The sequence below is a fragment of the Globicephala melas genome, chromosome 3 (genome assembly GCF_963455315.2).
Source record: "Globicephala melas chromosome 3, mGloMel1.2, whole genome shotgun sequence".
NCBI classification, from domain to species: domain Eukaryota; kingdom Metazoa; phylum Chordata; class Mammalia; order Artiodactyla; family Delphinidae; genus Globicephala; species Globicephala melas.
In genome coordinates, this window is record NC_083316.1 from 33,105,898 (window position 1) to 33,128,679 (window position 22,782).

General features: G+C 39.0%; 1 long non-coding RNA gene across 1 annotated transcript in view; it reads right to left on the bottom strand.

Moving 5' to 3' along the window:
* Nucleotides 1-22,782, bottom strand: part of LOC138842603 (uncharacterized) — a 496,232-nt gene that overhangs the window by 171,095 nt on the left and 302,355 nt on the right. The gene's annotated exons all lie outside the window — the stretch shown is intronic.

Sequence of the window (22,782 nt, forward strand, 5' to 3'; positions counted from 1 at the left end):
TGAACACTGGACACTGGCAAAAATTGCTGCTGGCTCACCTCCTCCAGTGGCAAGAGGCAAGGAGAACAAACTGCAATTAGCAAAGCCAATCCTGAGAGTTAGTGTCTTGCTAACCTAGAATATTTGGGAAGAATTTTTAATTATTTCACCAATTTGATGAGTCCACCTAAGGACAGAGTTTTACTGCTAATGATACTACTAACAAGTCTTTACTGAGAAAGAGGGATGTCTCCTTTTCACACATTGTTTCCCTTCATACCCAACTCTAAAAGGTAGATGGTGACCCCAGTTTTACAGAGAATGAAACAGACACAGAGCTTAAGCAACCTGCCCAAATGCACACAGTTAGGAGGGAGAGAGTCAAGTTTCACTTCCAGTCTACCTAATACCAGAACTAGGCTCTTCTGTTTGACTCTCACTGAAGCGATTTCTTCCCCTGCCAAAATAACACTTAAAATTGCTCCTCATTTTCTGGTTCTGCTGGCACCTCTGCTGTACGATATGCTTATCTGTCTTGATTAATTTTTTTCTTTTCAGCCCCTTTGATGTGGATTCAGATTTCAAAACTGTGAAACGAAGAGTAAGCATCTTTGTTTCCTTCCTTGACTGGGTTTGTAGCATACACCTCCAAGTCCTCACCTACTTTCTTCTATAATAATATAACCCTTCCAGGAAGTAAGATAAACCATGTGGAAACTGATTGCTGTAACTTTGAAGTGAGTCATCTAAGCCCTACCATCATTTTGCACCCTTCAGAGAAAGAGCCATTTTCTTCCAGCATCAGACAGCTTTTAAAAAAAAAACATAAAGTGAGTTTGGCCTGGAGCTGCCCCATCTTTCAGCCTCTACACCTTCCTCAGCATCTAAAACCCCGAGGCCCAAGTTATTATGTTCAGTGGCTTTTGATGAACATACACAATTTTGTCAATTCCTCCTAAATTGTGCCAAGTTAGCAACTATTTATTCCTACCTTAGATCTGCCACCTTTGATAAGTATTCAAATATCTTATCTAAAATTGATGTCTTCTCAGTTTTTTCACAGTACTAAGAATCAAACAAGCATTCAAACAAGACAGTCTTTCCATGGGAACTTTCAGGGAGTCTTATTTCAACATTAAAAAATAAAATCCATATAGGCACAAGATGGAAACTTATAATCTCTTTTTTCTTTTGTTAAGATAGAAGGCTTTCTGAACACAGATCAAGTCATTTTAAAAGCCAAATAATGGGCCCAATTCAGGCTCTGTTCATAGAGCCAGGCCAGCTGTATGGCTGCTGTTGTTCTATGTGGTCTGTATTTGGTCTGTATTAATGCCTCACACTTCGTGGGGTGGCTTTCATCTGTCATCAGGAAGCAGGGAGAACACTGACATAACCTCACTCTGTTGGCATTCTTGCTGACCAACTCCCAAATGTCCCCCAAAGTCTTTTACAAGACTTTCCCAGTAAGTGATCAATGCTGCAAGGGAAAACCCAGGACACTGAAGAGGGGAAACTGGTAAGAATTTGGAGTCAGAATTAAGGACTGGAAAAGAAAACCCTAGAAATAGATAGAGATGAGGGCTAGGCGGGCAGTAGAGAAAACCAGAGATGGTGTGAGCATAGCTGGATTCAACTATTTAAGTGAAGAAACAGGAAAGCCTAATGATACTTTTATGGAAGGGGTGGTTGGCAGAGCTAAAGGGACTGGGTGACATGCCTCAAACCTGCAGCTCTGCTGTTCTTGGTCAGACCAGAGGAATGAAGCAGCGTGTTTCCTCCACAGCCCTTCTCCCCACCTCTCTTCCTTATCCACTTCCCATTCATAATCACAGAGAAAGAAGAGGCTCCATTCGGATAACTTTTTCCCTTCTTACAGGACTAAACAGAGAGTAGTTGACTAGGCATACTCTCTGGGGTTGCTTATTTTAACACACTCTCTGGAGAGGAGATTAGTTCTAGATTAGGGCAAGAGGAAAGGTCATCCCTTTAACAATTCCATCTGTGTCCCCTCCCTTAAGAGACTGCTCAATGCCTCAACTAATGGATACTTGTAGATTGGGAAAGAATAAGGACTTACTAAGAAAACCCACTGAACACCAACACACTAAATTCCCTACTCTATTTGCCTTATCCATCCCAATTTCCTCCTCTTTTATAAAAGTAAAGGAGAGCAAGACATATTTCTTGAAAAAGACTGAATTTGAGGGATGACTGAAGTTGAAATTATATTCTGATCTCTTTTCCATTCATCACATAATTTATTATAGCCATGTTAATGTAATCATTTACCCTTGGAATCAAACCAAAAAAAAAAAGTTATCATAGATCCAGAAATGATGCTAATAGTTCTGATCCAAAGTTTGGTTAAATAACATGGTGTTCCATCTGAAGCTATTCCCAACGAAGTTTAAAGAATCTTATTTGATGAATGCTACCCAAAGTCCTAACTACCATCTGGGATTTTCTAAATGCCACTTACTACACTTAATTTACTATGGTTAGCTTTACTTAAACAAGCTGAAAGTGCTAAGAACCATTATGGGAAAATAAAGTAACTTACAGGGCTGTGCAGTCAAAGTTTGGTTTGGTTCTAAAATAACTTGAATTCTGTTGTTGATAATACATGTGAAAAAATAAGAAATTAACAAATATGCATCTTTTTTTTTAATTCCTATAAAATCTAATCAGTCGGTTGCTATATAAGCAGAGAATGATAGAAAAACCAAACAGAAACTTGAAAATTGGAAAATACCCTAAAAATCCTTATAAAAAATGAGTCAGCCTCACCCAGAATGAGTCTTTCAGACAAACTCTTCATCTTGGTATAAAAGGCCTGGAGTCATATCAAAGGACACTGGTAAGAAAACACTGTCTTTTTTTTTTTTTTTTTTTTTTTGATAAAACTGAGATTCATCAAAGGATCATTTGATGATCCATGGGAACCATTTAAAAATAACACATACCAAAAGCAATATTTAGAGCCTTTGTTCTATTGATGATTTGAAACATATGTGGTAATACCAAAATACCAAACTCAAATGTGGCAGCTCCACATGTGTTCTATCAAGGTCAGCTTTGTGAGGTAGACGCTGGATCACACATGACTTTAGCAGAAGAACAGAGTTACCTGCTTCAGTCAAATCTATGTAAGTATTAAAAATCAACAATTCATGGTGTTGTGGTAATCTCTGAACCCATTTGAGAATCTGAATCTTCTGGGGAAAAAATGGGCCTTCACATGCACTGTTGCACACAGTTCTGAGGGCTATGAATTCCTGAAGTTAATTTATAAAATTCATGCTAAGTACACCTGATGCTAACTTAAACTCCTAGTGGAAAGAAAGAGAGGTTAAGTAAGCATTTAGATAGTATTTTGTAACAACCATTCATCCATCAGCCCAGAACCAACTGAGGGCTTGGTGGCTTCTCTAACTGCACTAGGATTCCAAGAGAGCTGCAGGAGGTCATGAATGAATGGCCCTTGCAAGACTGAGAGGGTGGCCTGGGTTGCTGGTGATGATCAAAGGAATGGGATATTTTTCAGATGCCCAGAAAACTGGCTGACTTGGAGGTTGTGGGCAGGTGCTGGAAGTTGTCCATTGAGCAGTGACGATAGGGTGATGGTTATTTTCCCTCCACCTCTCAACCTCCCCCAGGTCTCTTAGAAATAGGTGGCTTACACTGAAATCTTCACAGGACACACTAGCTTCTATGCCATGCCAATTCGTTGAGAGGAAATTGAGTTTCCACTTTGTAATAGTACTGTGCGTCATAATGGGTTACGAAGTTCAATAAAGTTTAGATGCTGCTCTTAAAAAAAAAAAGGAGACATAGGTGGCTTAGAAGCAAACTCTTATATACAGGATGGATAAACAACAAGGTCCTACGATTTAGCACAGGGAACTATATTCAATATCCTGTGATAAACCATAATGGGAAAGAATATGAAAAAGAATATATACATGTAAAACTGAATCACTTTACTGTACAGCAGAAATTAACCCAACATTATAAATCAACTTTACTTCAATAAATTTTTTTAAAAAAGAAAGAACTAGGTGGTTTACAGTTGGCTTGCCTTCTTGCTAAGAAATAGGTGGTTTCTTTGGACCTGGAGAGATGTGGGACTAGCTTTTTCCAGTTGCACATCTGAGAAAGAAGGCAGGAGTAAAATCCCAATAGTGGGAAAGAGAAGTTCTGTGACACTGGAGTCTTCATTTTAAGTATATCTTCCATTAATATACTCAGGGTGGATTTTGCCCTCTGCCACAGGCAGGAAGAAATAAAAGAACACATCACCTCTCCAGCAGATAAGAGACAAGACCAGAGATTCCACAGAAAGAAGAAGCAACAGCCAACATCAATATTTCCCACAGTGGATCTGGCCACAGCACATAGTGGGACACGGTGGCAATGTAACCTCTAGCAATGTGGCAGGCATCAAGAATGAACAGGCACCGCTCTAATCCCTAGGATAGGGTGTGCACAAAGCAGGTGCTTTCCAAACACAGCTGGAAGGAAGGTATAGAAGGACAAAGTCAGGAAGAAAGGGAGGGGTGGAAGAAGGGAGACATTTATGAAGTAATGGAGATACACAGGGAATGAGATCAGAGGGTGTGTTTATTCACTAACACTGTCATAACAAAATGCCACAATCTGGGTGGTTGAAACAATAGAAATTTATTTCCTCACAATTCTGGAGGCTGGAAGTCCAAGATTAAGGTGTTAGCAGGTTTAGATTCTTCCGGGGTCTCTCTCCTTGGCTTGCCTTCTTGCTATGACCTCACATGGCCTTTTCTCTGTGCATGCACCCCCGACCCGGTGTCTCCCTGTGTCCAAATTTCCTCTTCTTATAACGGTACCAGTCAGATTGGATTAGGTCTCACACGAATGGCCTCATTCATCCCTTTAGAAGCCCCATCTCCAAATACAGTCACATGCTGAGGTACTGGGGGTTAGAGCTTCAACACAAGATTTGGGGAGAGACATAATTCAGTCCATAACAGAGGAGAGCATCAGTTTTTCTGCACTTTAGCCCCCTCTTCTCCCCCTTACACCCAAAATCTTGACTGGCAGAAAAGATTCCCAGAGATGAGGCACAGAGAACCTGGGCCTTCAGGTGACACAAGCACTGATGGCATGAACGCTCTCCAGTTCTCCCTGTAGGATACCCTACTGACTCAACAGACAGTCACAAGTACCAGGAATGGCTATGGGCAAATACAGAGACAAAGAACAGAGGACCAACCTCAGAAGTTGCCTAAGACTTTTTTCTAACATAAGAGGGCATAGGTGAAACGGTCAAATGGTTTACTGATGGCTGAGAATCTCAGTATCTCTGGGAGGGTCTTTATTCCCCAACCAGAGAAGAAGCCAAAACGAGAGAAATCTAATCACCATTCAAAGGTAGACTGAGGAAACTTGTCAGGACCATGATCATGTGATTGTCTAGACACACTGGGAAAAAAACAAAGCATCTCACACTGCTAGTTAGAGCCTGACTGATGCCATTCTAAAGGCAATGGAAATACGAGACCCTTAAAAAATTCTGCCCTTCTCCTAGAGTTCTTACAGGATGTGTTTTCATTATGCTTATCTAAATGAAGACATCTAGTAGGAAATCCCCTATCTTGTGGACTTCAGGGCTTCCTATTTTGGGTTGCACTCTGTCACAGTATGCAGTGGATCAGAGTCATGAGCTCCAGCGATGACCCCACCAAACAGATCATATGTGCAACTGCTACCAGTCCCTTAACCTTTCCGATCTTTCATTTCCACATCCATAATTGTGGGCAGTTAATAACCTCAGTCCTGGAGCTGCCATGCCTTTAATGCAAGCAGTAAAAATCTTCCAAAATGAAGTCATATAGTACAGAACTCAGCAATTGCCACACCCACACACTCTCTTATAATTATTTAATTTCTCTGTGGAAATCTTTGACCCTTAGGGACCATTTGGTACAGTATCTATTTTAAAACTTGCTCCCCTCATCTTATGAGAGGTTAACTGAGGTTATTACCATGACTAAAGGGTTACTTGTACCTTAGAATTTTCAGACTAAAACCAAGAAATGCTCTTTACAGTCAACTAGAGGCTGCTGAGAGTGGAGAAAGAAACAGCAGAACATAAGGTTCTATTCTGCTACCTCTATTTCTTTCCCAGCTTCCCTTCAAAATTTGTAAGATCTGTTTTACTAAGTTATAGTGGCACTAGTAATAGTAATAATAATAATAAAACACACTTCTGGAACTTTACTGGTCTTCTACTTCTTCTAATGTTATTCTTTTCTGGATGGAGTTATACTGCAATGAAAAAGATTTTTTAAATAATCAATCTAATTTTTATATCAATATCCAAATATCAGTAATGGATTAAAGAAGGAAAACCATCCCACTAGTTACAGAAAAAAAATTTGATAAAATTTCACATGCATTCATGATTAAAAAAAAAATTAAACTATTAGCAAACAAGAAATAGAGAACTTTACTAATCTGGTACAGAGTATTGCAAAATAACCTATAGCTAACATCATAATTAGTGATGAAATACTTAAATGCTTTTCTTCTAAAATTGGGGAGTTCATAATAATGTACTGGAGTTCATAATTAGTGAAAAAATACATAAATTAATAAAAAGCATAAATAAGGGAAAATAAGAAATAAAACTATCAAAATCTGAAGATAACATGGTTGTATATGTAGAAAATCCAAAAAATATTACAGTAGATCATCAGAATTAATAATCAAAACTTTGAAGGCTGATAGATACAAAATAAACCAACTATAATTCTATATGCCAGCAACAGTTAGAAAATAATTTAAAATTTGTATTAAAATTACATAAAATTACCATGTCCCAAGTAATATATCTAACAAAATATGTGTAAAACCTTGACTTGATATGTGCTTGTCAAATCAAACTCATACAGATCATAACTTTCGCCCTTATTAGGCTTTACTAGTAATATCAAGCAAACAAGCAATCAAGAGGCACTAGCATGGGCTTCCGTGGTGGTGCAGCGGTTAAGAATGCACCTGCCAATGAAGGGGACATGGGTTCAAGCCCTGGACCAGGAAGATCCCACATGCCACGGAGCAATTAAGCCCGTGTGCCACAACTACTGAGCCTGCGCTCTACAGCCCACAAGCAACAACTATTGAAGCCTGCAAGCATAGAGCCTGTGCCCCACAACAAGAGAAACCACCACAGTGAGAAGCCTGCGCACCTCAATGAAGAGCTGCCCCCGCTCGCTGCAACTAGAGAAGGCCACTGTGCAGCAACAAAGACCCAACTCAACCAAATAAATAAATAAGAGGCGCCAGCAAAGCTGGAAAAGGTCTGAAATATTCTATGTGGTTCCCTAAGTTCTTACTTCCTGCATCAGACAGGAGTCCTCTACTCTTAAATAATAGGTATCTCTAATGAGATTTATAGGTCACTTCATACATGGGGACATTTTAAGTCATGAAACATCTCATTTTATAACCAGGGGAGATTTGTAGCTTAGGTGACATTCTCCAAGGAGCCGGAGCCATGCATCATAAATCCATAAACTGTAGGTTTGTTTATAAGAAGCAATCCTAAACCAGTGATCTCCTGCTCTAATCATTCCATAGATAAGGACTCTTCTCCTAGCAATTGCCATTATTCTATTGGTCTGGAGGTCTAGTTATTATGTTTATAAGAATAGAGCAACTAGTAATCAGAGGGAAGTCTGCTTTAAATCCTTCCTTCCTAGATCTCTAATCAGAAAACTAGAAAACAATGACAGACATCAAATAAACAGATCTGTTATTCTTATGGATAGAATTACACAAAATTCAAAAATATCGATTATTTTAATTGGATTTATAGGTTCATAGTCATGTTAATCAAATTCCCGACAGTATTTTTCCGCAAAGCTTGACAAAGAATATCCTAAAATTTGTATGGAAATGCAATAACCAAAAATAGTCAAATCTTTTTTTTTTTAACATCTTTATTGGAGTATAATTGCTTAACAATGGTGTGTTAGTTTCTGCTTTATAACAAAGTGAATCAGCTATACATACACATATATCCCCATATCCCCTCCCTCTTGCATTTCCCTCCCACCCTCCCTATCCCATCCCTCTAAGTGGTCACAAAGCACCGAGCTGATCTCCCTGTGCTATGTGGCTGCTTCCCACTAGCTATCTTTTTTACATTTGGTAGTGTATATATGTCCATACCACTCTTGCACTTCGTCCCAGCTTACCCTTCACCCTCCCCATGTCCTCAAGTCCATTCTCTACGTCTGTGTCTTTATTCCTGTCCTGCCCCTAGGTTATTCAGAACCATTTTTCTTTTTTTGGTAGATTCCATATATATGTGTTAGCATACGGTATTTGTTTTTCTCTTTCTGACTTACTTCACTCTGAATGACAGACTCTAGGTCCATCCACCACACTACAAATAACTCAATTTCGTTTCTTTTTATGGCTGAGTAATAGCCCTCTGTATATATGTGCCACATCTTCTTTATCCATTCATCTGCCGATGGACACTTAGGTTGCTTCCATGTCCTGGCTATTGTAAATACTGCTGCAACGAACATTGTGGTATATGACTTTTTGAATTACGGTTTTCTCAGTGTATACGCCCAGTAGTGGGATTGCCAGTTCGTATGGTAGTTCTATTTTCAGTTTTTTAAGGAATCTCCATAGTGTTCTCCATACTGGCTGTATCAATTTACATTCCCACCAACAGTGCAAGAGGGTTTCCTTTTCTCCACACCCTCTCCCACATTTATTGTTCGTACATTTTTTGATGATGGCCATTCTGACCGGTATGAGGTGATATCTGATTGTAGTTTTGATTTGCATTTCTCTAATGATTAGTGATGTTGAGCATCCTTTCATGTGTTTGTTGGCCATCTGTATATCTTCTTTGGAGAAATGTCTATTTAGGTCTTCTGCCCATTTTTGGATTGGGTTGTTTGTTTTTTTGATATTGAGCTGCATGAGCTGCTTGTATATTTTGGAGATTAATCCTTTGTCAGTGGCTTCATTTGCAAATATTTTCTCCCATTCTGAGGGTTGTCGTTTCGTCTTGTTTGTAGTTTCCTTTGCTGTGCAAAAGCTTTTATGTTTCATTAGGTCCCACTTGTTTATTTTTGTTTTTATTTCCATTTCTCTAGGAGGTGGGTGTGTCCTTTGGTTTTGGTATTCAATATAAAGCTATATATGTGTCATTATATTAATACAAGTTGTGTCGTTACATTTTAACGGTACATTCTGTATGTTAGACCAGAAAGCTGAGATCCTGCCTTTTTCACATATTTGTTCAATTTCTATTTCTTGAGGACACTCAGAGCAAGCCTAATGTCTCTTTTCCATGACAATCCCTCAGAAATTAGAAATCTCCCCCGAGTGTTCTTTTCCCTGAGTGTTTCCTTCACCTATGTTTTCCTTCTCCAATCTGATCACCGTCCTATGAATGTATTCCAATTTGGTTCATGACTCTTGCAATGCTGGGGTCCAGAATTAAACACATCATTGTATGTATGTTTTGACAAAGCAGATTCGAGTGGTACAAACATTTCTCTTTTATTAGATAACTATATTTCTCGTTAACTTTTTGATAGTCACTTAAGACTTTTATACTTTTGAATATACACTGTTCCTATGAACTAAAACTTTTAAGTCAAAGCCCTCTCTCTACTGCATTTTAACCCATTCGCAGACATTTATATTTATGAACTCTTAAATGCACTTTGTTAAACAGCACAATACTACAATCTCCCTTTGGGATTCTACTTTTGCCATAGAAAATATTCATCGACTGACAAAACATGACATGATCTCTGTGTGTTTGGGGGTGGGATGGAGGGAGGAGAGTGTGTGTTGTGTGTGTGTATACAGATGGATATAAATAGACAGAGACAGGCATAGACAAAGACATTGATATATATTACCACAAAGATATATGCCAAGTTTTGATTAGAGTCATTCTGAGTGGGTAGGATTATGTGTGATTCATATTTTCTCATATTTTATTTTGATATTCTTTTGTCATAAGTATCTAGTAAGGTAGAATTCTCAAAATTAATGACACCTTCTATGCTTAGAGGTAGAGAAGGCGAGTCACGTTGGGACAGGTTAGCCCCAGGTAATATTTGTGTTACAAATACTTGAGATGAATCTTAAAAATGAATAGGTTGCTCCAGGTAAATAGATTACCATCAGCAAAGAATATAGATTTGTGGAGAGATTAAATAGAAAGTGTGTTGTGGCTTCATCATCAATGACTATTATAGAGTATTATATAGGTATTTTATCCTGGAGACATTGGGGAAAATTTAATGGTTTTCAGAAGGAAAGTAACATAATCTTACCTATACATTGAAGAGAGACCAATAGTGAAAAAGGCCAACGTTAGAGATAAGAGATTGGAGGCGACAGCTGTTAAACCTCCATTACAGGACTCTGAGCAAGATGATTGGATCTGAATAGAAAAGTGTCAAAGAAATCAAGAGAGTGGATTCAAGCAGTATTTCCCAAACTACAGCGCTAGTATTTACTAATGAACATCTTCAAATATTCATTAGTATCAACGTTATTATTAATATTTATATAATTGGTGAACCAGAGGAATTGTTTTTTGTCAAATAAACTTTAGAAATGTCACATGTTGCATTCCACTTTTGAACATTTGAAATGCACACAAATATATTAAAGATCTGAGAAGTCTTGCCATAAAGAAACATGTTAACTTTTCTTAATACATCATTTCCTAAACTCATCTGATCCCATGGAAATCCTGTAAATACCTAACAATGTGCAAGTATTCTGTGCACTCAATTTGGGAAATACAGCATTAGAGAAACACTGAAAGGCAGAAACAACAAAATATAGTATTTGGTTACCTAGGGAGGAAGAGAGATGAGGAGAATTATAAGATGTTGTTTAGTGCTATATGGTGAACAGGTGTATGAGAGCTGATTTGGTTGGGAATCATCAGTGCAAGTTTGCTTTATTTAGGTGTCAGGTGTCAGCATACCAACATTTGAAGATATTCATGTAATAAATCTACATATCTGCAAAAGACATGTCAACAGCAGCATGAGAAATTCTGACGAGCTTTTCACAGAACTCTGCTACTGATCAAAATGCACCGCCTCACAGTGTTCCAGCACGACTGCTAAAGAAGTCAACGGTAAACGGTCCTCGTAAATGGGGAAGCTGAAACGCATATATATGGAATCTAAAACAGCGGTACTGATGAACCTAGTGGCAGGGCACGAATGAAGATGCAGATGTAGAGAATGGACTTGAGGACACAGCGGGGGAAGGGGAAGCTGGGATGAAGTGAGAAAGTAGCATGGACATATATACACTACCAAATGTAAAATGGATGGCTAGTGGGAAGCTGCTGCATAGCACAGGGAGATCAGCTCGGGGCTTTGTGACCACCTAGAGGGGTGGGATAGGGCGGGTGGGAGGGAGGCTCAAGAGGGAGTGGATATGGGGATATATGTATACATATAGCTGATTCAGTTTGTTGTACAGCAGAAACTAACCCAACATTGTAAAGCAATTATACTCCAATAAAGATGTGGGAAAAAAAAAAGAAAATGATGACAAAAGAAAATGTGGAAGCTTAAATTATTTCCATGGGATATTCTTTTCCTAGATACCGTAACTAAGGGATTTGGAGCCCTGGCATGTGAGATTCTGGGAAATACTTTTCATCTGTATTGCCATTTCCTTGAGTTTCCTGTTATTTAAGAGCTTAATTGGTATGACTGTGCTAAGATAAACCGAAGAAAGTAAAACAAGATGTGAACTGCTGGGGGCTAAAATCACAGAGCATGAAGCAAATTCTCAGAAAGAATATTAACACTTAGTAGCCGTCAATATACTTCACACCTGGGAGAGGCAGGGAGATGTACCATCTTCTGGCCTGCCCAGTCAGACTGAGCTCTGAAAATGTGTAAGAAATCTCCTTCCCTTCTAAAAGGAGAAAGTGAGAAGGCAAGGACAGCTTGTTCCCAGGTGTTCTGCTCATCTGCTTTGTGAGCTGAAGCAATTCCAGGAATTCATCTTCCTCAACCCCACATCTGCAGAAGGAAAAGAACAGCAACAGCAATGTGCCTTGGCTGTCCACTCCGCAGGTTTGCCAAAAACTACCAGACCACCAATAATTATGGTGGCTGGAAAAGGCTCCAGGGTTAGGAGAAGGTTTAAATCCCACAACTCCTTTACCAATTTTTTTTTTTTTAATGAAAAAAAGAATGAAATTCTTCCATTTGCACCAACATGGATGGACTTGGAGGGCATTATGCTAAGTGAAATGTCAGACAGAGAAAGACAAATATTGTATGATATCACTTACATGTGGAATCGTAAAAATATAACAAACTAGTGAATATAACAAAAAAGATATAGAGAACAAACTAGTGATTACCAGTGGGGGGAGGGAAGGGGGGGCCATATAGGGGTAGGGGAAAAAGGGGTTATTATGGGATTATATGAAATCACGTGTATGAAACTTCTGAAAATTGTAAAGCACTATAGAATTTAAAGAATCTTTTTTTTTTTTTTTTTTGCGTTACGCGGGTCTCTCACTGTCGTGGCCTCTCCCGTTGCGGAGCACAGGCTCTGGACGCACAGGCTCAGCGGCCATGGCTCACGGGTCCAGCCACTCCGTGGCATGTGGGATCTTCCCGGACCGGGGCACAAACCCACGTCCCCTGCATCGGCAGGCGGACTCTCAACCACTGCGCCACCAGGAAAGCCCTAAAGAATCTTTCATTCAATAAAAAAAAAGTGACATTGGGTAAATGTTAGCTTTTTGGTCCTCTACTTTTCTCATGTGTAAACTAAGAATAATAATTCTAAAATATGGGAAGCTGTAGAACTAAATAATATTTATACATGTATTTTTCAAATCATCAAATTATAAAAAGCAAAACATAAAATCATAAAAATCAAACTATGTGCTGAATAAATTATTGTGGTGATTTTTCCTATTTATATTTTCTATTCTATACAAGTAATTGTAATGAAAATACACCTGAGGTTTCTCTGCTCCATAGTTTCCAATACTAAATGCTAAACCATTTAGTTCCAAGGTTGAATGCCTTTCCTCATGCTTAACTCAATGGTTTTCAAAAGTCCATTTCATAAGTAAAGTACTTGTCTATGCTTCCTTGTCCCACATTCTCTGCTTCTAAGTGACATTTTATCATTTTTATCTTCAACCTGACTTTAAGTCATTCATCCAAAGAAAAAATACTTTTTCCCTTAAGAAGGGTATTTCTTCAGCACTTTCTGTTAGATACAAAGTTGCTCCTAAAGAAAGAGCTCTTTCAAAGATCTCTTTGCCCCTCATAGATCTGATTCACGAGTCTTTACCAAGAGCCCTCAGTGTGCAGACTTTTCTTGTTAATCGAATTTTCTAGTTAATAAGAGAATAAATCAGAAAACGTTTTCTGTCATCCATTTATGTTTACATTAAGTTTTTCTTCCTCTCTTGTAAACATAATTGATTCAATCTTACTACCTGAAGCTTTTACCTGAGTCAGGCCCATCATTTTAAATACAGAGATTTTATCTCCCAGGAGTCAGGGAGCAACTGTAAACTCAGTACATTTTACAGCATTAACCATGTGGATGCAAATTCTTCAACGACATTGCAGTGAATATAGACAATCCCCAAGATAAAGTGAGAAATTTGTATTTTTTTAATTGAGCAAATTTCTTAATAGTTTATTTTGCTACTTTTTCTTACTTCTTTCTAAAAGTGACATACCCAAAAAACTATGTTGATTAGTTAAGGTTTTGTGTTAAATTCAAGTCCCTTCTCAGATCCAAAATAGTTCACAAAAGGACTTTTATTCATCAAATTTTTATTCCCTACCCATAGTGAACAATGCACTTTGGGGATCTAATTTCAAGTAAAAGTGTCTATATCCTGTGGAAACATATGCCTCCTCACCTCTAACCTTTCCTAAACGTTTACCTGGCACTATATGCCAACGGAAGTCCCCACGATAAATATTCCCATTTACTAAAAATAAAAAATGGTCAAGAGAAATGGAAGCTTGGGAAGTGCAATTTTAACCCTCTATCTAGAACCACTAATCAAAGCATCCTGCTCACAGATCGATTTCCCACTTGTATCATCTGAAGCCACCTACTTCCCTAATAACAAGCTGGAACAAAACAGCAGAAATTACTTCCATTCATACATATTTACAGTCCCTTGCCGCTCAAGTGAGCTTGTAACCAGCTGCAGCCTGACAAAGACACCCTCTCCCTACACTAGTGCAGGGGGGGCACCTGCTTTAATAAAATACAGAGGCACCATCCTTCCTGCTTTGGCACTACTTTTCATCCTCCTAAAAAACAGGTTGGACTTCCTTGGTGGCGCAGTTGTTAAGAATCTGCCTGCCAATGCAGGGGACATGGGTTTGAGCCCTGGTCCGCAAAGATCCCACATGCCATGGAGCAACTAAGCCCATGCACCACAAGTACTGAGCCTGTGCTCTAGAGCCCACGAGCCACAACTACTGAGCCTGCGTGCCACAACTACTGAAGCCTGCATGCCTACAATTCATGCACAAGAGAAGCCACCACAACGAGAGGCCTATGCACCACAATGAAGAGTAGCCCCCACTCACCGCAACTAGAGAAATCCCGCACGTAGTAACAAAGACCCACTGCAGCCAAAAATAAATAAATAAATTTAACAAAAAAGCAGGTTGACTTTTTAAACATATTTTCCTATGTACAGCATTGCCCAACATGCAAATAGATGATGATACTGGACAATACATTTCAGCTAACAGGGAAAAGGCAAATATTTATGTTCCAGGTTCAGTTTCCTGGAAAGCAGACTAAGATAAAGTTGTGCATGCAAGATGTTTATTTAGGAGTACCCTTGGGATCAATATTTGGGGGAGAGAGGAAGTGGAAGCAAAAATGGATGAAACAGGAAGTCAAACTACAGTGACAGCCCAAAGAGAGACTTGGCCAATGCCATGGGGAACGCTGGAGATAGAATGGACCTTCAGAGTTGTCCTGAATTCAACCAAGATAATTAGACTTTTATGCTCCATTAGACATTGTACATGAGTCCTCTTGGAAAGGGTACGGTCTTGGGCAACACAGCTGTCTATAACTGAGGTAATCTCTGGAGGGGCTGACACTGAAGGATGTCTGCTGACAGCACTCCTAACAAGTCCTTCATTAAAGAGGATCAGGGCTGTGCATGACGACGTCCCCTCCAAACTGGACAGTGCTTAAATCTGATAGGAGATAGCCCTTTTCAAGTTCATCAGGTCATATTATGAGATCACTGCCAGCTCAGGCTATAGCGTCCACATGATAGAATTGAATGTGCTGAAGTTTCTGAAGTACCTATTTTGCGGACTATTCCATGAGGTCTATTGAGCTGGAAGCAGCTATCATGCATCTGAAAGCACGTTTTAATGCATCATTCATGGGTCCTGGTGCTTCCTTGAAGAAGACTGCAGGAGTACATTGAATTAAGCTGGACATATCAGACAATTCTCCATAATCCCATTATTAATGGGCCACACATAGGACTGGGCACCACCATTTATAACAGTGGTTGTAAAAACAGCAGACTCAGCTCAGAAATCTAAACTATGAAATGTTACTAATCTTGGTCAAAATATAAAATTAGTCAAAAATAATTCTAATAAACTAAATAAAGTTAATGTTATTTCAGCAGTTTGCTTTACTCCATAAACTTTCAAGAGCCAGGATGATACTGTGCAGCTGCTCCATCGTGTTTATGAAGAACAGGGTCTCCTTAGCTGCTGTGAACTATGTTCACATCCCAATTATGAAGAGACAAAGCACACAGTCACAAGAAGTATTAATCACATTATTTATGTGAACCCCTACTTAACCTTACAGCTTGAAACATTTAATAATAAAGCCATTCTAGTCATTTTAAATCAGAGTCTGGTTGTGCTCCCTTAGATGTTTAAGAAGGGATAATCCCAGACCAGTGTAGCAAGGAGAGAATATTTCTGGGCTGAGAATTGGTACAAGTTCCTGATATGCCTCCAACTGAGTGACCTTGGGCAATTCAGCTTTATTTTCTTCATCTGTAAAGGGAGAGGATTAAAATTTTAGGTAGTCTCTAAGGGTCCTTCTGATATAAAAGTCTATAATCCTCTTCATCTTTCAGATTAGTTAGTAGTTGAGTAGAAGCAGATTTAGATTCAATAACACAAGAAGAAATTTTTGTAACTATGTACAGTGACTGATAGTAATCATTACTGTGATGATCGTTTCACGATATATACATGATGTATCAAATCACTATGCTGTACACCTGGAACTAATATAATGTTATATGTCAATTATAGCTCAATTTTAAAAGATGCAATAAGAGTAACTTCAAGATTTCCCTTAGAGAGATGGATTACAAAAATCCCATATGTGGAATATTCAGGATATGAGCTGATATCACCCTTCTGATCATCCATCAGGAGTAAAAACATTTTCTTTCATTATCAAAGATGTTTAGTAAGATAGTATTAAATTGAGAGACTGTTCTGTGAGTTAAATATCATAATTTTGCATGATGACCAGCTCTAGCTTTTCATTAGAACTGTAAAAGATGGTTAATGAACCATCTTTTCCTTTTCCTATTACAATAATCTCATTTTTTTGTTTACTAACTCATCAGTTTCAAAGTTAGATCTCACCAGAAAAGTAAGGTTCATTTCCAAATAATAGATTCTAGATCTGGATCCTGTAACCCACTTATAGACTTATAGCTGGGTTATGTTTCCACAGGTGTCTTATATGGCTTTTTAAAAATAACAGTACCAACACAATTTGGGAAACTACTCTCACATGTATGAATTCAGGCTTTGTTTCCATCACATTGCTACTAATTTGGACCAATCCTATGAAGAGGGAAACCCCACACTATGATTCCTCAGATCTGAGCTTCATGTCTACCCTTGTGCCAACACGCAGGCAGAACACTGGGATTATTAGCAACTTTGGAACTATACAGGCTAGTTGGGGGATGGTTCCCACAGAGAAAAGAGCTTTGCTGAGCAGGCAATTCAACAGATTATCATCTACATGGTACAGTCTATTTCTCTTGAAACCCTCCCCTTCTGTGGCTTCTGTAAGGCTGCCCTCCCCTGGTTTTCTCTTACCTCTCTAGTAACTTTTCCTCAATATTCTTCGAAGGTTCTCGTCTTCCACTTTGCTTTCAAAAGTGGGTGTTACCCTGCGCTCCATCTTCAGCTCTCTCCTCAATCTGTACACATCTCCTGGATAAACTCAGATAAACTCACGGCTTCAATAGCCACTTTTGTTGCTAAATCTTATCACTAACCTAGACTTTTCTACAAGCTACAAACCCATACTTTCAATGGTCTGCTGTCTATTCTATAAACACTTAAGATTCAACATATTTGAAACCTGAATTTATCAGTTTCCTCAAAAATCGGATCATCCCACTTTTAGTCAGTAGCACCATCATTTCCATCATAGGCCAAGTATGAAGAGGTAATGCTACAATCCTCTCTTCCCCTTCTGGTCTATATTTGAATAATATATATATATAGAAAACAAGTCAAAGCAAGAGCACTCCTCAAGAGAGCACTGGCCTGAGGTCATGCCACAGACAGCCAGGGGGTCACATGGATATGCCGGTAGCAGGGACCACTGGGCAGGGTTTGGGTTGAGAAATGGCTATTACGGGATTAAGAAGGAAGAGAGAAATACAAGAAGGATGGACAGCCTCAAAAACAAATGTCTTTGACAAATGTCAAAAACAAATGGAGATATGAGAGAAGATATCAAAGATGTTGTGGTGAAATCAACAGAGAATAGTAAGATAAGAAAAGTAGGGAAAGAATGAAGTTGAGATAATACCACGATTTCTGATTTGAACGTTAAGGTAGATTCGGGTGTTTTTTTGTCTCTGTCTCCAAGACCACCACCCTTTCTAAACAAGAGTAATGAAAAATAATACTATCATCTCTCACTTAGAGCACTGAAATCTCCTCATTGGTTTCCCTGAATCTATTCTTTCCTCCTCCAATTCAGTCTTCAAAAAGCAGCCAGAGTGATATTTCCAAGCATAAATTTTATTCTTTCACTACAGTGACTAAGCCACTATAATGGCTTTTCATTGGTAACAGGAAGAGAGGAGAATACTTAGTACGTACTAGAAGGCCCTACATGGTCCTGTCCTTACTTGTCTAGTCTACACCTGCAACTTTTACTACTCCTCCAGATATACCAATCTTCTTTTGCAAACCCTCTAATATGCTATGCTTTCCCCATCACCCCACCTCAGGGCCTTTGCAGATATTGTAATTTCTTCCTGGAAGTCATTCTCTGCCTCGTTAACTACTACTCATTCTTCTGATCTCAGCTGAATTAGCAATCTGTCAGGGAAACCTTTCTTGCCCTCCTTCTCTCCTCAAAGAAGGCACCTTTCCTGTTAGATGCTCTCACAGCATTCTGCACCTGCCCCTCTTAGCACTTCTCCCAGCTTATAATTAATTCTCCATCTGCATAATAATGTGATTAATGAGTCTTCCCTTTTTTTTTAATTTCTTCCTTCCTTCCTTCCTTTATTTCTTTTTGGCTGTATTGGGTCTTCGTTGCTATGCATGGGCTTTTTCTAGTTGCGGCGAGCGGGGGTTACTCTTGGTTGTGGTGTGCGGGCTTCTCATTGTGGTGGCTTCTCTTGTTGCGGAACATGGGTTCTAGGCATGCAGGCTTCAGTAGTTACGGCATGCAGGCTCAGTAGTTGTGGCTCACAGGCTCTAGAGTGCAGGCTCAGTAGTTGTGGCGCATGGGCTTAGCTGCTCTGCGGTATGTGGGATCTTCCTAGACCAGGGCTCGAATCCATGTCCCCTGCATTGGCAGGTGGATTCTTAACCACTGCGCCATCAGGGAAGTCCTGAGTCTCTCCTCTTTAAATAATAAACACTGTAAATACAGGGAACACTACTGTTCAGTTCAACCTTTTATCCTTTATGCATAGGCAGTGGTCTGGCTCTCAGTGATGCGTGGTAAATTCCTTATTGGTTGAATGAATGCATGAGTTAATTGCCAAAAGGGAAGCAGATTTGTATACTGGCTTTGAGAGGCCTGTAGAAGATTCAAAGGAAGATGCTTAGCATGTGGTTGACAGGCAGATCTCTGTGGTTGAAAAAGCACTCATTGTAGAATCAAACTGTCAGGGTTTAAAACCCAGCTTAGTCATTTACTATCTGTGTAACCATAAGCAAATTTTGTTAGATGGCTAAACTTTAGTTTCCTCCTCTGTAAAATGAAGATGATAATAGCATCTATCTCACTGGTGGTGGTTGTAAGAGTTAATGAAATCATGAACATACACTAGTTAACCCAGTACTTTGCACATAGTAGGGACACATGAATATTGTCATTGTTGTTGTTATCATTCTGGATGTCTGAACTACAAGGAAATGTTGGGACTAACTACAGTTTTCAAATCATTCAGGATGGTTGAAGTGACGAGAGTGGTTGAGACTGCCTAAAGAGAGAATACAGAGAGGAAAAAAGGCCAAAAGAGAGAATACCAAAAGGTTCAGAGGGAAAGAAAACAATCTACAAGGGGTTAATCAGAGAATCAGAAAAAAGGCAAGGAAAGTTTGGCATGAAAGAAGACAAGAGATCTGATTCTTTCCTATTCGTTATTACTTTAAAATAAATCCATGCTTTGGCAGCTAAACCTTAAAATGATTGGGAGGCAACGTCACCATAAACAAAGTTCTTATTGAGTTCTCTAGAAATTATGTACTTTGGCTTAAGAACATCCTTACCATTTAGAAACCAGGAAGTCAATGTTCTTCCTCATTATTATATTGGAGAATATCTTCCTTGGTCCTTAGTTGATCTAAAAGACTGGGATGAAACAACACATTGACGGAAGAGGGAAATGGCTTAAAGAGTTTTCCAGCAAGCAGTGAGTGCACAGACCTACATCAACACCAGGGTCCTTCGGGTACCAAAGAATTTGCTGCAGACCAAATGACTGAGTATATGTCATTTTTTAACGATTGAAAAAACAGCAGCCTGCTGACATGTTTCATATCTAATTCAATGCACTGGATTTTCACTCCTAACTACTCTCTATTACCTCTGACATTTCCAGAGTAAATGGAAAACCGGAAATTGCACACTTTGTTTATGGTATTGTCTACTTTTTCTTCAGGAAAATAAATGACTGTTCAAAAAGATTTTACGAGAAATTCATCTTCAAGGGCTGCTACTCTACCAAGTGACTGTGCCCTGTTGTAACCACAGCATACAGGGGATGATCTGGCAATCAGGAACACACACACACACACACACACACACACACACACAAACACACACACAATGACTCCTCACAGTGCTTGCTTCCAGGTGGTAAACAAAATAATCAAGTCTCAGAATACACTTTTAGCTAGATTTTAAAATGGCACTTGGGTTATGTTATGGGCTTTTCTACAAATAAATAAAAGCTCTTATAATTTTACAAATGTGGATATGACAAGAGCAAAATCAGAGTGGTTCCAATTATCTTACCAGATTGAAAGTGCTGAATCAGAGTTCCAAAGTGTGCCCAACCATCTATTCCCCGTGAATAATTCAGAGAACTACGGCTATATATTATTCTGATCCACCTCTGGTTCAAAATTTACAGTTGCTATGCAGGACTTCTATGGACTGTGGACTGTTCTCTTGACTAGCTATTTCCAGAATTTGTATCTTTGTATATGCAAATTCCAGAAAGAATGTAAGCAACGAGATAACAGGTTTGCCTCCATTCATGAAAACTTCCAGTTTCATTAAAGAAACCACATCAACAAATATAGTCTGTATGGGATAAGACACAAAGATTGTGCTCTGTCAATATTCACTGTACTAATTTAGAGAATTTACCACTGATAGGAATATCTACACAATGTCATCAGTCTAAGGATATTATATCCAGTGGAAAAGAATCTCCTTTTTGAGCTGGCTTGTATTTTATAGAGTTATTGTAAGAGTCACAGTCGCTCTAGAATATATTTTGAAGTCATAGTGACCAGAAATACTGGCTTTGATTTGGAAGTTGCAAATATTATTTCTCTGGGTTCTCACGTACCTCAGTCAGAGGTAGTCTTACTACTGGAATCAGTTTTACCCATTATAGTCGCACAGGGAACCCAGAACAGGAATGGTGGGTAGGGAAAGAAAAACAATAATTATGAGTGCCAAATACCACACTTGAGCAGTCAGCAAGCTTGTCAATTATATTATGACCAATGGCTTTAAAACCATCATCATCATCCTCTGAATGATAGATGGCGAAGTAGAAATTTATCTCCAGTGTTACAACAGCCCATTTGGGCTTATCCAGTGCATATCACTTTCCACATAGGAAACACATTCTGGGAAGCAGTAAGTGAATTCAGAGAGGACAGAAAATGGCGGGGGGGGGGGGGGCGCGGGGAGGGCGGGGAAGCAGTTCATATTGGAACTTGCTTATCTTTATACAGTCAACAAATGTGAGAACCTGCTACAGACAAGGTGCAGAAGGCAGTACTGAGGACATGGTCTCTGCCTTCCAGAATCCTAGAATCTAGGCTAGTTAAATTCATGAAGCCACACTCTCCTCATAAATCCACGTTCCGCATGATCTCTTATTTCACTAGCTTTTGTCCCTGTGCGGTTTCCTGGAACTATAATTTGAGGACCAATTTATTCCTTTTCAGTACATCTCTGCTCTCTTCCTTTGAATTCTCAGCAATAATAATCTGATTAGCAAGAAGGCCAGGACCAAATATTAATGAGATAATTATGATGTTTTCTTACACCAGGCAACCAGGGACTTCTGGCAAGGACCAGTAGGATGGAAAGCAAGAGGACAAGGATAAAATGCTGGTTTCCAGAAATGACTTAGGCTCTCTGATATCCTCACTGAAGAAGCAAAATCTAATAATAAACATCAAAAAGACAAGAGCATACACCAGTGAGGGGGAAAACAGTGAGTAGAAGGCTCTGAGAAGAAAAAGTACTTATTGAAAGTTCACCTGTAGCATGGGGACCTAGCTTATGGAACTTCTCTGCACATACTCTTGTAAATATTTCTCCTGAAACTAAAGTATGTTTTCTAAAATATTTTTTTTCTTATGGGCATGTAACAAAGTCACAAATTTTAAGTCACGCTATCATTTAGATATAAATAGAAAATTTAATTTCTTAATTTCTCTTTAGACAATGCCTTTCTCTTGAGCCCCATATATTGGCTAGCAAAAAAAGAGACAAAATATCTGAGCTAATTTAATACTTAATTAAATCCAATAATTTACACATCTTTCCCTAAAATAGTGAGTGGATGCTTGTGAAAGAAGTGTGTGGCTTACACTTCTTTTGGTGTGAGTCCTCAGGGAATGTTCTGGCACCCACTGGTACCCAACAAAATACCACTTATTCTCTTAGTCAGTAGGCAGTGCTGAAGTCAGCACCTGGCTATTCAAGGTCTACTTTTTGCCTAGAGAAATTGCTCCCAAGGAGCATCTGCAGTTTCCTCTCTTTCTGATTCAACTCTAAGCTTTACAGACCCAAATAGATCCCTTCCTCATTCCTCATGGTCCTAAGACCTTGCAGGTCACCTCCAGCTTAGGCTATGGGATCACCTCATCCCACTACCATCGCCCTGTGTGTTTTATTAGTCCATCCTTTGACAAAGGTTTCACTGACAACTCCCCATACAGTTAGTCAAAAAATCTTTTTTAAAAATACATAACACAACAGACAGTATCTGTACGC